This window comes from Drosophila novamexicana, unplaced genomic scaffold (assembly GCF_003285875.2).
Source record: "Drosophila novamexicana strain 15010-1031.04,08,12 unplaced genomic scaffold, DnovRS2.1 tig00004549-arrow-arrow-pilon, whole genome shotgun sequence".
Lineage (NCBI taxonomy): Eukaryota > Metazoa > Arthropoda > Insecta > Diptera > Drosophilidae > Drosophila > Drosophila novamexicana.
In genome coordinates this window covers 645,466-658,830 of record NW_020825047.1, presented here as the reverse complement: position 1 = coordinate 658,830, position 13,365 = coordinate 645,466, and the positions used below count along the sequence as shown (strand labels likewise).

Sequence of the window (13,365 nt, the reverse complement as noted above, 5' to 3'; positions counted from 1 at the left end):
TGTAATTTCGCAAAATTTTGTAATTTGCGCATGCGTCAGGCATTTATGTATATTATTTCACTTTTTTCTGCGGGGGGCCGGTTTTTACCGTTCAATATTTCAATTGCTAAATTCAAAAATAAACAATAAACAAACGAGATTTTTTTTTGCGTAAAACGTTTCGCGCCTCACATTTGCAATGAGTAATGAAAATGTGATTCACGGCACGAGGTTGCCTCCGCCTGTCAATTTTGACAGCTCTCTTTTGTTGTGCGGGCTCTTTTGTGGAGCAAGGACGTAAACCCATTTGAACAGACCTTGTATTTCCTGCTTTCACCGTTTTTAGAACCACCCACAGATAACAGAGCTTGCCGACGTCCGTATTTGGCTGTCAAAGAAAGTCTCTTTGTGGTGTAATTTCACTCTTGCTAAGATAACGGAGCGAGGGCAAGTTGACAAATTCCATCAATAACATGTTGTATATAACATTTGTCATTTAACATTCTGTTAACATTCTGTTAACATTATTAAGTTGCGATTTGATGTAACTTGTTTGTACCCACATAAGATCGTAGCGCATCTTTTATAAACAGCTTTAAGGCTGCGAATCGAATTTGAACCTTACTGGTTCAAATCTAAAAATCAATTTTATTATTTTATATAAACCGAAATGGTTCAAACGCTTAATTGAAATCATTTTTTTATTGTGAATCAAACACTTAACCAGTTCTTAAAAAAAGCAGGTGAACCGAAACACGAACTGAATTTTGATATATATTATTTTGACGTAGAATTAGACCCAAAGCAACAATACCTGGGGCCAACAAAAATGGTTGCTAACTTAGTCCGCGAGTCTTCTCTAAATATTAAATTAAATAAAAAATGTAATTTTTTTATTTACATTTAGAAAATGAATGTTTAACCAGTATTATGAACCAAAGCCATGGTTTATGGAGGTGGACAACCAAGTTTAAGAACCGAATCTCTAAGCAGAAATCCGGTTAGAAACGTTAAACGAATATCTAGGGATATGAATATAGAAATTCATATTATAATTCCCAGAAATATGTGTTCATATATTTCTTATTTAATAGAAATACGAGAACAGTATACACATGTAATTTATCGATAATTCTAGAAATTCTAAAAATATTTTTGCAGCTACTTTAAAGTAATTAGTCGGGTTCAAGATATGAATTTGGCATTTTGTCCAACATATGTCTTTGTTTTAATTGTTTCAATTGCTTCGCTATGAATACCTTCTCTAGGCTAGAGTTAATGGACTCTGCACTTTTGCAAGTAGCCAAAATTGGGATTTGTCATGTGGACATTGCGTAACATTTCCAGCGTATCCGTGTGTATTACATCTACAAATTCGGCATCTGTTTAATCTAGGTGCAACGCCTCCTGTATTGTTACAAATAGATGCTTGACGGGATATAGGCCCGTGATATGCTTCAGCTTATGATCCACAAAATTGGCCGTCTGTCCAGCCGAATGGCTGACCAGATTGGAGGCAATGAGTTGCAGCCGATCATCGCTTAAAAAATTATGCTTGACCAAATTGTTTAGACACTTGCTGACCAGGGGTTAACCCTGCACAGCCTGAAAATAACAGGGTGGGTTCACCAATTCCTCACAACTTATCGATATAACATAGAAATTCTCATGTTCGAGCAGTGCGGACCTAAACACGGACTGTGCATAGAGTGCCGATTGCCCCATAGCCGAATAAGTATTCAAATGTCTCGTTCTGGCATAAAATCGAAGGCATTAGGTGCAACTGAATCAATTAGTTTTGGTTCATTGCGTGTCTTACTGTGTGTGTGAAAAAGTTGATTTCATATAGAACGTGTTTCCATATACGTTGGGTACATCATAATCTGCTCTTAACTTACTTGGAGTACAGCCAGAAAACCACGTTCGAGTTTGGACAATCGCCATAGCGTATTTACTTAGGAGCCGAGCACCAAAGCTGCAGATAGACTTACTTAGTGTGCCACCGATTTATTTAAATATATATATGTACATATATATAGCAACAAGAGGTGCATGGTGTTAAGCGTTGCAGTTTGTTTAACTAAGAGGCTACAAAAATAAACAAGTAAGAGGTTTTAGTCGGAAGCTCCCGACTAGGGGATACCGTGAACCCTCTTCTTCCAACATCAAATGCAAATATATATACTATTCTAGAAGCTGCATGTCAAGTTTGGTGGCTCTAGCTCTTATTCTTCACCAAAATTGCTCAAAAAACTGGATGTCGATATCGATTTTTATCGGTTGCTTGGAAACGGAGTAAGTTATCGGAAACAAACTCGATCTGCGCGGGAACTAGGAGCATCTACATCTAAAATTACAAGTCACTAGCTGTTATAGGTTCTGAGATCCTTGCGTTCATACATACGGACAGACGGACGGACGGACGGACGGACAGACGGACAGACGGACATGGCTAGATAGACTCGGCTATTGATTCTGATCAGGAATATACATTAATACTTTATGGGGTCGGAGATGCTTCCTTCTGCCTGTTACATACATTTACATTTTGGGCAAATACAATATACCCTTTTTACCCATTTTCAATGGGTTCAAGGTATAAAAAGATGAGTAGATAGTTTCTAATCAGTTCTTAGGCTGCTGAGTCACAATTTCCACTATCATGTTGGGGATGTCTATTCTGCTTATTAGGCTTCAGCGGAAAGGTGCAGACAACGTTTAAAAGTAGCAGAGCAAGTGAAAATTGTTTGTCACCTTTCCAGCAATTAGTTAGTTTGTTTTAAGCATAAAAACTGCTCAGGTGCATTAGCCTATTGATTTTCCAACAGAGAGAAAGAGAGCAAGAGCAAGTCAGAGACCAAGGCATCAAGAGAGACTTGAAACTTGGAACTTGTTTCGTCTCAATTTGCAAATCAAACTAATCCGCTTAAGAGCCTCGATTTACGGCTAGACAATGACAACATTCTGGCCTGTCGTCTGGGCCCCCATTTGCAATTGAGGCGCACTAAGCTGTTGGGCCCGTATTGATTTTCAAATGCAAAGCCGAATGTGAACTCAGGCGAGCAGTCGAGATGGACAGACACGTGACTGAGCAGGTGTCAGGCACAGGCACAGACACAAATACAGGCACGAGGCCAGGTTGTTATTTTTAAACAATGCAGCTGCTAATTTCGAGTGGGACACTGAGTGGATAAGTCGCCCAAGCTACCGGCTAATCTAAAGCCAATGGCCACAGCCAAGCCAAGCCAAGACCGAACAGTCAGAGAGCCCATCCAAAAGCCACAACGCGACCCACTTGAACATGCGCGCTCGTGACATTCGACTGTGGAAAACGTGCAAAGCGACGGGAAATCGACAAAAGAAAACAAAATGCGAAACGTGCGAAACGTCACTTGACTTGCGGGCGACAAGTCACAAAGCGTCAGATGCGTCACTGCGGAAAAGCAACAGCAGAAGACAAGACTCAAGAAGAAAGAAATGTCAAGCTAAACACACACAACAAAAGTGTTTTAAAATAAAACAAAAATCAGGAAATGTGCAGCGCGAAATGATGCGACACGCACGAGAGACACATATGAGGAGACAACAAACAAACTGTGACAAACAACAACATCTAATAAGAGAGTTATAAATAAGAGACTGCTCGACCGCCAGCTACCCTGTAAACAGCCAACAGTTGCCCATAATAATCACAGTCATACTCAAACTTTATCTGTGTGCAAGAAATATGTTTGTAAAATGTTATTTTCATATAACTTCGGAATTTCTCTTACGATAGTCACAAAATTTTCGGTACACTCAAATGGCAAAATCTATCTGAGGTATACAAAGAGTTAATAGACAATAGACAATCTATATGTAAATTGATTTTCTAGCTTAAATAAGCGTCGAGAAAAGCTCTTTAAGATTGATCGATGTTATCGACACTTATCGATTCTTTAAGATTTTCAGTTAGAGGCGAATCTTCACTCCTGTAGCTCTTTTAGGCTTAAGAGAGTGACAGACAGACAAGCAAACCTGACTAAATGATCACCTTGTTCTTATCAAGAATTTGTATATACCTTATGGGATCGAAGTTGTCATTCACATGCATGTACTCCACAAACTCCATCATACCCAGTTTTAGGCATTTTTAATGGGTACCTCAACTGCAGCTATGGCAATTGCTAACGCTGACAGTTTGACGTTTGAAATCACGCGCCAAACGTCAAGAATTGCCACTGTGAAGGCAGCGAACAAATAAACAACAACTCAATAAAGCACATTTGACGACACAAAACTGAATTGAATAATAATTAACAATTATTTATGTTTCGGTTTCGTTGCAACGCCAATGCAATTAACGGCCGACATCGAATTTATGGCAACAATAGCCGACAACAGAGAGAGATTGAGAGGTCAACGGTGTCAGATGCCAATGCAAATGCATTCAATTCGAGTGCATGTCAAACTGCTGGGGTGCTTGTCAAACTACGAGACAGCTGCGAGTGCAGCGAAAACCAAAACAACTGTCAGTTCAATGCAATTCTGGTAGGCCTTCAAATTTGGTTTGAAAATATTAAGTAAGCTATATAGAACAATTAAGAGGTTCTAGTCGGGAGCTCCCGACTAGCGGATACCCTGAACCCTCTTCTTCCAACACCAAATGCATAATGCATAATGCATAATGTATATTATATTTTAGAATTTTTTTATGTCAAGTTTGGTGACTCTAGCTCTTATTATTTACCAAAATTGCCCAAAAAACAGGATATCGATATCGATTTTTATTAATTGCTTGGAAACGGAGTAAGTTATCGATTATCGGAAACAAACTCGATCTGCGCGGGAACTAGGAGCATCTACATCTAAAATTTCAAGCTCTAGCTCTTATAGGTTCTGAGATCCTTGCGTTCATACATACGGACGGACGGACAGACGGACGGACGGACAGACAGACGGACATGGCTAGATCGACTCGGCTATTGCTGCTGATCAAGAATATATATACTTTATGGAGTCGGAGATGCTTCCTTCTGCCTGTTTCATATATTTGGATTTCGCACCAATACAATATACCCTTATACACCCATTTTTAATGGTTTCTGGGTATAAAAATTTGTCTGTGCACTCTAAAATGCTTGAGTGCATGTCAAAATTTATGCTAAATGAGAGCTGGTTACAACGGTAAAGGTATATGGAGTTAGCTTAAATTAATTATTTGAAATTATGTGCCTAATGATTTAAACAAATTCAGTGCCTCTTATAGTGGTGTTCGGTCAAACTTACTTGATACTTGGCTGAAAGTAGATGTTATTCTAAAATTCTTTAATAAGTAGCTTTAATTTATTAAGTGCAAATCAGGACTCAGAAAGCCGTGAATTCTCTCGCGGGAGAACAAAAGGGTCGGAAAAGGAAAATGTGCTTTAATGTAAAGACAATTCATCCCTTTTTCTCTAATATACTTGAGATTCTACCAGAGAATCCAAGGAGTCGTTCACTTTTTGTTCATGTAAAAAATAGTTTGTTATTTTGTTGATTTATGAAGATGCCCATTTAAGGTTATTATGTTTCTAAGAACTATCCTTTTACTTTAATCGAAACTAATTTTTGGTTATTTTATTGTTTTAGTTTGCTTTTGGTCAGGTTTCAATCGTTCACCCAATGCTTAAGGCAATCGACTGCTTAAAAGCATAGTCAAGCTATATGCGACAGAATTTTCTCATTTTTTCCTGGTCACACCTACACACACAAAGCCACACAGCAATTATTTGTTCGACTAATTTCCAGTCGACTTTCTTCTGTCGTCTAGAAGTAGTTGACTTTATGTATCTACGCTATTTATGTTTACCCCCACACAAAATAAGCGAACCGCCTCGGCTGCATCTTCCATGCTGTCGAGTCTGTTCAGCAATTTACTCGTAGATTCGATGCATTGCGTCAATTGTTATTAATTTGTGAGAGTGTCAGCTGCACTATAAAAGATAAAGGCAACAACAAATGGCTGTATATACAAACATATATATGTAGAGAGTCGCACGCGTCTCATGTCAAATGCCTGACACATTCCCAGGTCCAGTCGAGTCGAGCGTCGGGTCAACTGCCTCGGGTTTGCATTGAATGCTCTGCTCTTCTATGTCTGTTTCAGTGCTGATATGATTTAATATTGTGCATACTGAATAAACGTGTTTGGTATCAATTACCATGACCAGCTCTTGTTAGAAGCGAGCTTAGAAGCTTTTCTATTCTAATCCTATTAACTTGCTCTCTTCAATATGTGCAAAGTTAAGGCTCAAGTTGGCATGCGTTTGTCTATCATATTATTTAGGCATTTTAATGGACTACAAATATTTTGCTAGGCAAAGTTTCAAAGAAAAAAACTTCTGCTGCCGACACGTGCCACATGCCACTGAAGTTCTGTGTGGACGCCAAAGGACCTCCCCAGCACGAGTTTATATCACCAAACATATTCATTTTGTGTGCTTGACGGCAACTGCGGCCTGGAATATATCTACATCTAAGAGTGTGAGCAGAGGCTAAGTAAATCCTTACACTATGCTGCACAATAATTAGTTTAAATTGAAAATTAATTTTCTTATTTTGTGAACATTCCTTGAGATTTATTGGATTTAAAAATATTTATGATTTATAGAAATTATTTATATTTTTTTATGGAGTAATTTGAAGTTAGAAAATAGAAAAAACTAATTATTTTTGAATTTACTGTTTTCAAGCACTTTAAATGCGAGAAACGTTTGAATGAAAGTTTTTGGGTCTAAATTCATTTATATGAGAGATACATTTGAGACATGTTTCACACCTTTCGCAGAATTAAAGCATTCATGGCAGAAATGCGATTAAAAGTTTTAAAGGCTAACTTTTAAGTTTCTCCGATTTGCATCAAACTTTTTTTAAAGCTCAACATAAGAGATTATTGAATACGTGTTTTAGCGATTTAAGAATGTTTATTCAAAAGCTTCAAGATTCTCACCGCAAGACTAACATGGACGAAAATCGTTGATTTCAACATTTGGTTTTTTATTCGATGCATTTAAAACTTATTTTTAAATAGAAGTAAAAATCAAGACGGGTAAATTTTAATATCTAAAATTTGTTGCTAGTGTTATATATATTCTTTAATTATATTACGATAAATATTTGGATATTCTATAAGGATTTGTATCAGTCTACTTTAAGATTTTCTCTTGTTGTAGTAGGGCGTCCGCAGGGCTTCCAGGTGGACTCTTATAGAATGAATTGTCGTTGGGGGAGCGTTTCTGCTCTGCACAAATTTATTTTAGGTTTGAAGGAAAAACACGTTTTGTTCGCTTGAAGGTTATTTTTCATCTATTCTATTTTTTCAGAGTACATTACAAGAGTGCCTACAAGTGTATTGGTATAAGTGTGGTGAAATTTCAGTACATGTTCCATGTACTGGTTCCGGAGTTACATGGCGGTTGGATGGCGACTGTCGGATACACTTCTTGTGTGAACATGCCGCCCGCCTTGCAGTATTGCAAAAGAAAAAGGGAGAGGGACGTGGCTCTGTTCCTACTATTGAGCACAGGAGCCGGACAATATCCACCCAAAGACCGTGTTTTGGGCCAGTGGTGCGCCGCCAAGACTCGGCAGGACGCCTTGGAGAATTAAATCCGGATATATATCCGAGCCCAAAACCAGATTGGAGATTTCCGGCTGGAACCAGCGATCGTCGGCCAATCGAATGTTGGTGAAGGGCTCGTTCAGTTCCTCGCTGATGGGCTTCGTTGGAGTTCGATACCGGAGATTTGGCATCACTTGCAGGATGACCTCTCGCTGGAAGCTAGAGGTCCTAGAGCTTATTGAAGCCGAGCAAGCGTTGTCTTTACCGACGCGGGTGACGGATAGCCCGGAGGCCTTTGCCAAGGATGCGTCGATAAGACTTACCGGACAGCACGGGTCTAAAAGTGCCCGAGTGTCGCGGGTCGCCTTGCCGTTTCCGAGTCGGATGAGTGCTCTCGGGAGCACGGTTGTCCTTTTGTGTTCCATTAATGATGATAAGGAGATGGAACCAGCGGATGAAGGCGGCGCGGAGCGTCGCGCTTGGGCCTTGGTGCTGCGCCTTGTCTGGGATCGCTCTGGAGATGGCATGCGACGCGCTTCTTGCAAATGAAGCAAGGTGTGATGGTCGCCCTGGCACTTGCGGCACTTGTCCTTGCGGCGACATGACTCCCCGGAATGTTGGTGAGCCAGGCAGTTTGGGCAGTATTTATTAACTAGAACTGCTCGGAGTCTCTTCTCTGAAGACAGCCGCATGAACCGCTGGCACTTGCGCAGCGCGTGGACTCCTCGGCATACTCGGCATCGGAACGATTCCGTTGCCGGTCGGCTCTTGGATCGGCCTTGTTGTTGGCGTGGAGACATCGTGCTGTTACGTGAAGAATGTGAGAAAAAAAAACATAGTAGACATTACTGATGCGGCTTTATACGGATGGTCCGCAGACCTATGGATCTAGGATTCTAGTCTTTACCGGAAATTTTACTGGATGGAAAATGGAGACTAGATTCTATCGGGAGCAGGATCAGCTTAGAGATAGGTCTTTTGGAGATACCTCGGGCTGTTAAGACGTCGACCACTCGGACTCTTTGGTCGTCGCCAGGATAGGTCGTTTGGATTCGACCTAGACGCCAGTCATTAACTGGAAGATTATCTTCTTTAATAATGACTAGATCGCCCCGTTGTAAGTCTCGCGTTGGAGTTTGCCATTTGTTTCTTTTGTGTAACTCTAAAAGATACTCATGTTTCCAACGGAGACAGAACTGTTGTTGCAAAGCCTTCAAGCGCTGCCAGCGGTTGATGATGGACGCGGCGTTTTCCTTGATCTCTGGCTCTGTGGCGGAAAGTAGAGGACCCCCGACTAGAAAATGACCGGGAGTCAGAGCTAGGAGATCAGTAGGATCTTCCGACATTGGAGATATCGGTCTTGAATTCAGGCATGCTTCAACTTTGGATAGGAGCGTGGAAAGCTCTTCGAAGGTGTATTTGGAGGTCGATGTAGATTTATAAAATAGATTTTTGAAACTCTTTACACCTGCCTCCCACAGGCCACCCATATGCGGTGCACTAGGAGGGTTGAAGTGCCAGGACAGTTTCTGGAGACTGTAAGTGGCCTGGAGTTGAGTCTTAAGCGCTTCTACAAAATCGCGCGAGAGGACTTTGGCCGCTCCGACGAAGGTTTTGCCGTTGTCGGAATGCATTTGACTTGGGCACCCTCGTCGTGCCACAAATCTCGCAAATGCCGCTAGGAATTTTTCTGTGGTCATACATATATAAAATTGTTATATCATTGTACTTACAGTATATATAATAATATTATATAATAACTGTTAGATAATATAATAAGTCTTATCTAAATACAGTTCAATTCATTTACAACTTATTCTTTACAATAAGATCCACTCGTTTGTTGCACAGTGTTGCGCCTAATATTTGCTCCACCTGCGTGTTGCATACTTTAAGGCCGCGTTCCAAAGGTGGAGAAGGAATTTGCTTACGAATGCGCTGCGAAATTTAATTTGATTTATTTGGCGTCGGGCGAAAATGTGCTAAACAACATTTTGCTGACGACAGTCGCGGCCAAACAACTTTTATTAATTTGTTTTTGGCAAAACCTTTGCAACGGATATGAATTTCAAATATTTGCTAAGCGTGCGTTGACGTCAATTGGGCACACAGAAGGAGCTGTGAGCATATCTTAGCGAATTGAAAGCCAATTCATTTGAATATTATAGATGGACTGTATAAAACTAAACTTTTATATTTACAAAAACGTCCAATGGTAGAAAACTGTAACTTAAATGTGAATATCTTTGTCTTCAATTTAAAAACTTTTTTTGTGTGCAAGCAGATCTAATGACATTGCATACTTTCCGGCAGTGTTGATAAACGCACACAGACAGTGACTGCTAAACTGTAAAATATCTTTGCTGTCTCTGGAAATTGATGCGTAACTTTGTGTTTTGGGTAGGCGCTTTTATTATAATATATTTAGGATTCATAAGACCAAATCAGCTTAAATGTGGCCAAATATTAGTTTAGTGCTGGGAAACCCTGAAACTAAGTTTTTACAGTTAATCAAATTTTAAGTTTAGTGTTACTGAAAAGCGATATCGTGTACCAAGTACACTATTAATGACCCGAAATGCGAGTAGTTGATCAAAAGAGTATTGGGTAACAAATTTCCTGATAGTATTTATGTAGAGCATTGTATTAAGGAATATTCACATATAAAGTTAATATAATTATTGCATGTATAACGATAATTATCATTAATTATATTGTTCAAATAATTATAAATCTTAAAAAAGCGAGAGAGAGAGAGATGGGCGATCTCTCTTTTCTGTCGATCCCTTTGCTGCGATCGTCAGCACCTTTCCAACACTGTTCATATAAAAGTATCTTTTACAGTTTCTGTTCTGCTTCTTCTCACTTACACACAGCGCTCATCTAATTTGCATGTAATTTGTTGTGTCGGCACCACAAGACCCAAAAAAAGAAACAACACAAAAAAAAATGTCCAAATACTCGGCTCCATTTCCAGACGGACCAAAACAGGAGCACACTCAATATTTTTGTATTTGCTGGCTGCACAGATGCTTATCGAGGTGACAACCACAGCACCAACAACAACTGCGCCAAATTGGCTCGAACCAAGAGGCAACTGCAGATCGAAAGGCAACTCGTCTGTTGCCACTTTGCATATTGGGCCTGCTTTTTAGCATAATATCAAGTTCACGCTCTGCGCCTGGTTAACCTGAGACCAACCATTGTTGTTGTTGTTGGTCGATCATGTCTTCTTTTGGGCAACAACAAGCCAAACAACAACAGCGAGAACTGCAAAGCTCATTGGCCCAGTTGGCAACTGTTTGACATGTTTACCACGCTTCTGGGCAAAAAGCATAAGGATGAACCTGAAGCGGAGACTCTCGAGACAGATGCGAGAGTTTGTCGCTCGTTGATCTGGTTTTTCAGTTATGCGGAAGCTACTTGTGAGTTGTTATTGTTTCTGTTTGCATGCAAAGGTGTCGGCTTCTGGGCATGATTGATTGGATGCTCTGGGCAGGGACTGGCCACAAATGAAGGAATAGATGTGGGAGTCATAAAGAAAACACTGCTTTTATTTGAAAATGTGTAACTCTTCCAGCAATACAGAAATATGTAAAATTAGCTGTGCTTCAATGCAAACAACATTTTCTCTGCTTTAATTGAACAGCATCAGGAAAAAGTTAACATTGCTTGCGGTCTTAACTGAGACAAACGAACATCGATTAAATGCTATTAGGTAATATTCTGATTACTGAGATTGCCTTTAAAGATCAAACAAAAAATGTGGATAGTTTTAAAACTTTCCTTGACTTCTCCCAGCAGAGTCGCTTTTAAATCAGCTCCAATTTCTCCACCTTCTACGCAGATATACATTCACACCATCAACAACATGATGCGCACATCCCGCCCATATTTTCACCTGGCCGACATTAAACCAAACGCTTTTAGCCAACACTCGGCCACACTTAATACCTTTAATTACGCCCCGAATATTGCGGCAGCATAACCGATACCCAGATACAATCTGCCGTTTAATCAGCAAAGTAAAGAAAATAAAGTGCCTGGCATTGGGGCAACGAGTGGTGGCAGCCACCGACTGGAATGTTATCGGTGGCCAGCAATCGGCGCATGCGCCACACATGCAACCAACACAGCCAGCCACTGCAACCACTGCAACCACTGGGAAAAGCAATTACACGCCACATGAGCGCTGCCACACGTCTCATTGTAACTCTCCTGTAAGCAGCAGCAGCAGTAGCCGATCCTGATCCGTCTCCGTTTACCTTGAACTTCTGTTCATTCCCATCTACTGGTTGCCCGCCGTTTTCCACTGTCATATGCAAATTGTCCGGCTAATAGGCGCTAATATGTTTTGCCAGCTACCGCCTTGCGTTAATTTACAGTTTACTTTTAGCAGTTGCCGCTACCCACGCGACCGTCGAGCCTCGACTCGCGTAAATCTCATATAATGCTCACACAGACCTTTTATGTGTATATATTTTTTTACGATTTTGTAATTGCGCTCTTAACGCGCAAATGGCGCCTCCGTCCGGAGGTGTAATATTTTTTGTGAGAAACGTGTGATGTATGCAAATCTTTGAAATACCAAAGCTATGAGTTGTATTTCCTTAAGTCTGACTATGAATTGTGAATCCGAGAGGGAGAGGGAGAGGGAGAGAGAGAGAAAGAGAGAGAGCTTCATGTATTGTTTTAAATAAATGTGCTCAATATAATACTACAAGTTTGATCAAATCAACAATTTTTTTTTAATTGGGTTCCCTATACAAAATATATAATTTTTTTAATTTTGCAAAGGAAAGAAATTTAATATATATAATATTATGTTAAAATTTATTTTGCTATTTTTCGGAATTTGAAGAAACTTTCGTTAGTTTCTATTTTAAAATGTTTTACACCAATTGAAAGTCATTAGACACAACAACAAACATTTTAATATAATAAATATTAAAAGAAAAAGTATTATTTAATTCTAAGACTTAAAGAAGACAGCAGAAGTTATGTGAGGATAAAGAATTCTACCTAGGCAATGGTAAACCAAGACTTTACATAATATAACGATATTTTTAAGATATATAAATTCTAATTATAGAGTTCGAAGTATATTGTAATTCGGCTGGACAACATAAACAATATTTTTCTTTTAATTTTAATATATGTATCTTATTATTTGTTTTGTTTGTTATACACTTTTATATTATGCATGACCTACAGATGTTAAGATTATGCATTTTCATTTTGCATTCCTCAGTTTCATATACCAAGTGCAGTCTTTACTCGAATTTCCCTAGATCCAGCTGAATACGCTTTTTGAAATTGTGACACAAAGAAAATGCAACCCATTTATGACCTCGTTTCTCTTTATTGGTGTGTCTAACAAAGCAATTAATGGACATGCAACATTTTTGCCACAAAGAGTTAAAGCCCCCACGGACAATACGCAGCGACAACTTTATTAGCTTAATTAAAACTCTTCAAAAGGTTCAACAAAGCTGTGGACAAGCATGGGGAGGGCTGGCGAGGGGCGAGGAGGTGTAGTCGATTGGTTGCGCTTCTCTTCGCCCGTGGGGCTGGCAGCAAAACAAAATCTTTTGAGAAATAGAGAAAAATGCGTTGAAATGTTGGCAATTTAGCAAGTTTACAGCTCTGCGGCAGACCTTGCAGAGTCGCATAATGGAAACCTATAGTGCCCCCTCACCCTTCCGTCCCTCCTGCCTCGACTTGCATCCATCGCAATTCAAGTCCAGGTCTTTGTCCATGTCCCGCTCCTGCTTGCATATCGTGCCCAAGTCCCAGTTGAATGA

General features: G+C 39.8%; 1 pseudogene; it reads right to left on the bottom strand.

The window, feature by feature from the left end:
* Positions 1-1,154: 1,154 nt before the first annotated feature.
* LOC115769182 lies at positions 1,155-1,704 on the bottom strand (annotated as a pseudogene).
* Positions 1,705-13,365: the final 11,661 nt, after the last annotated feature.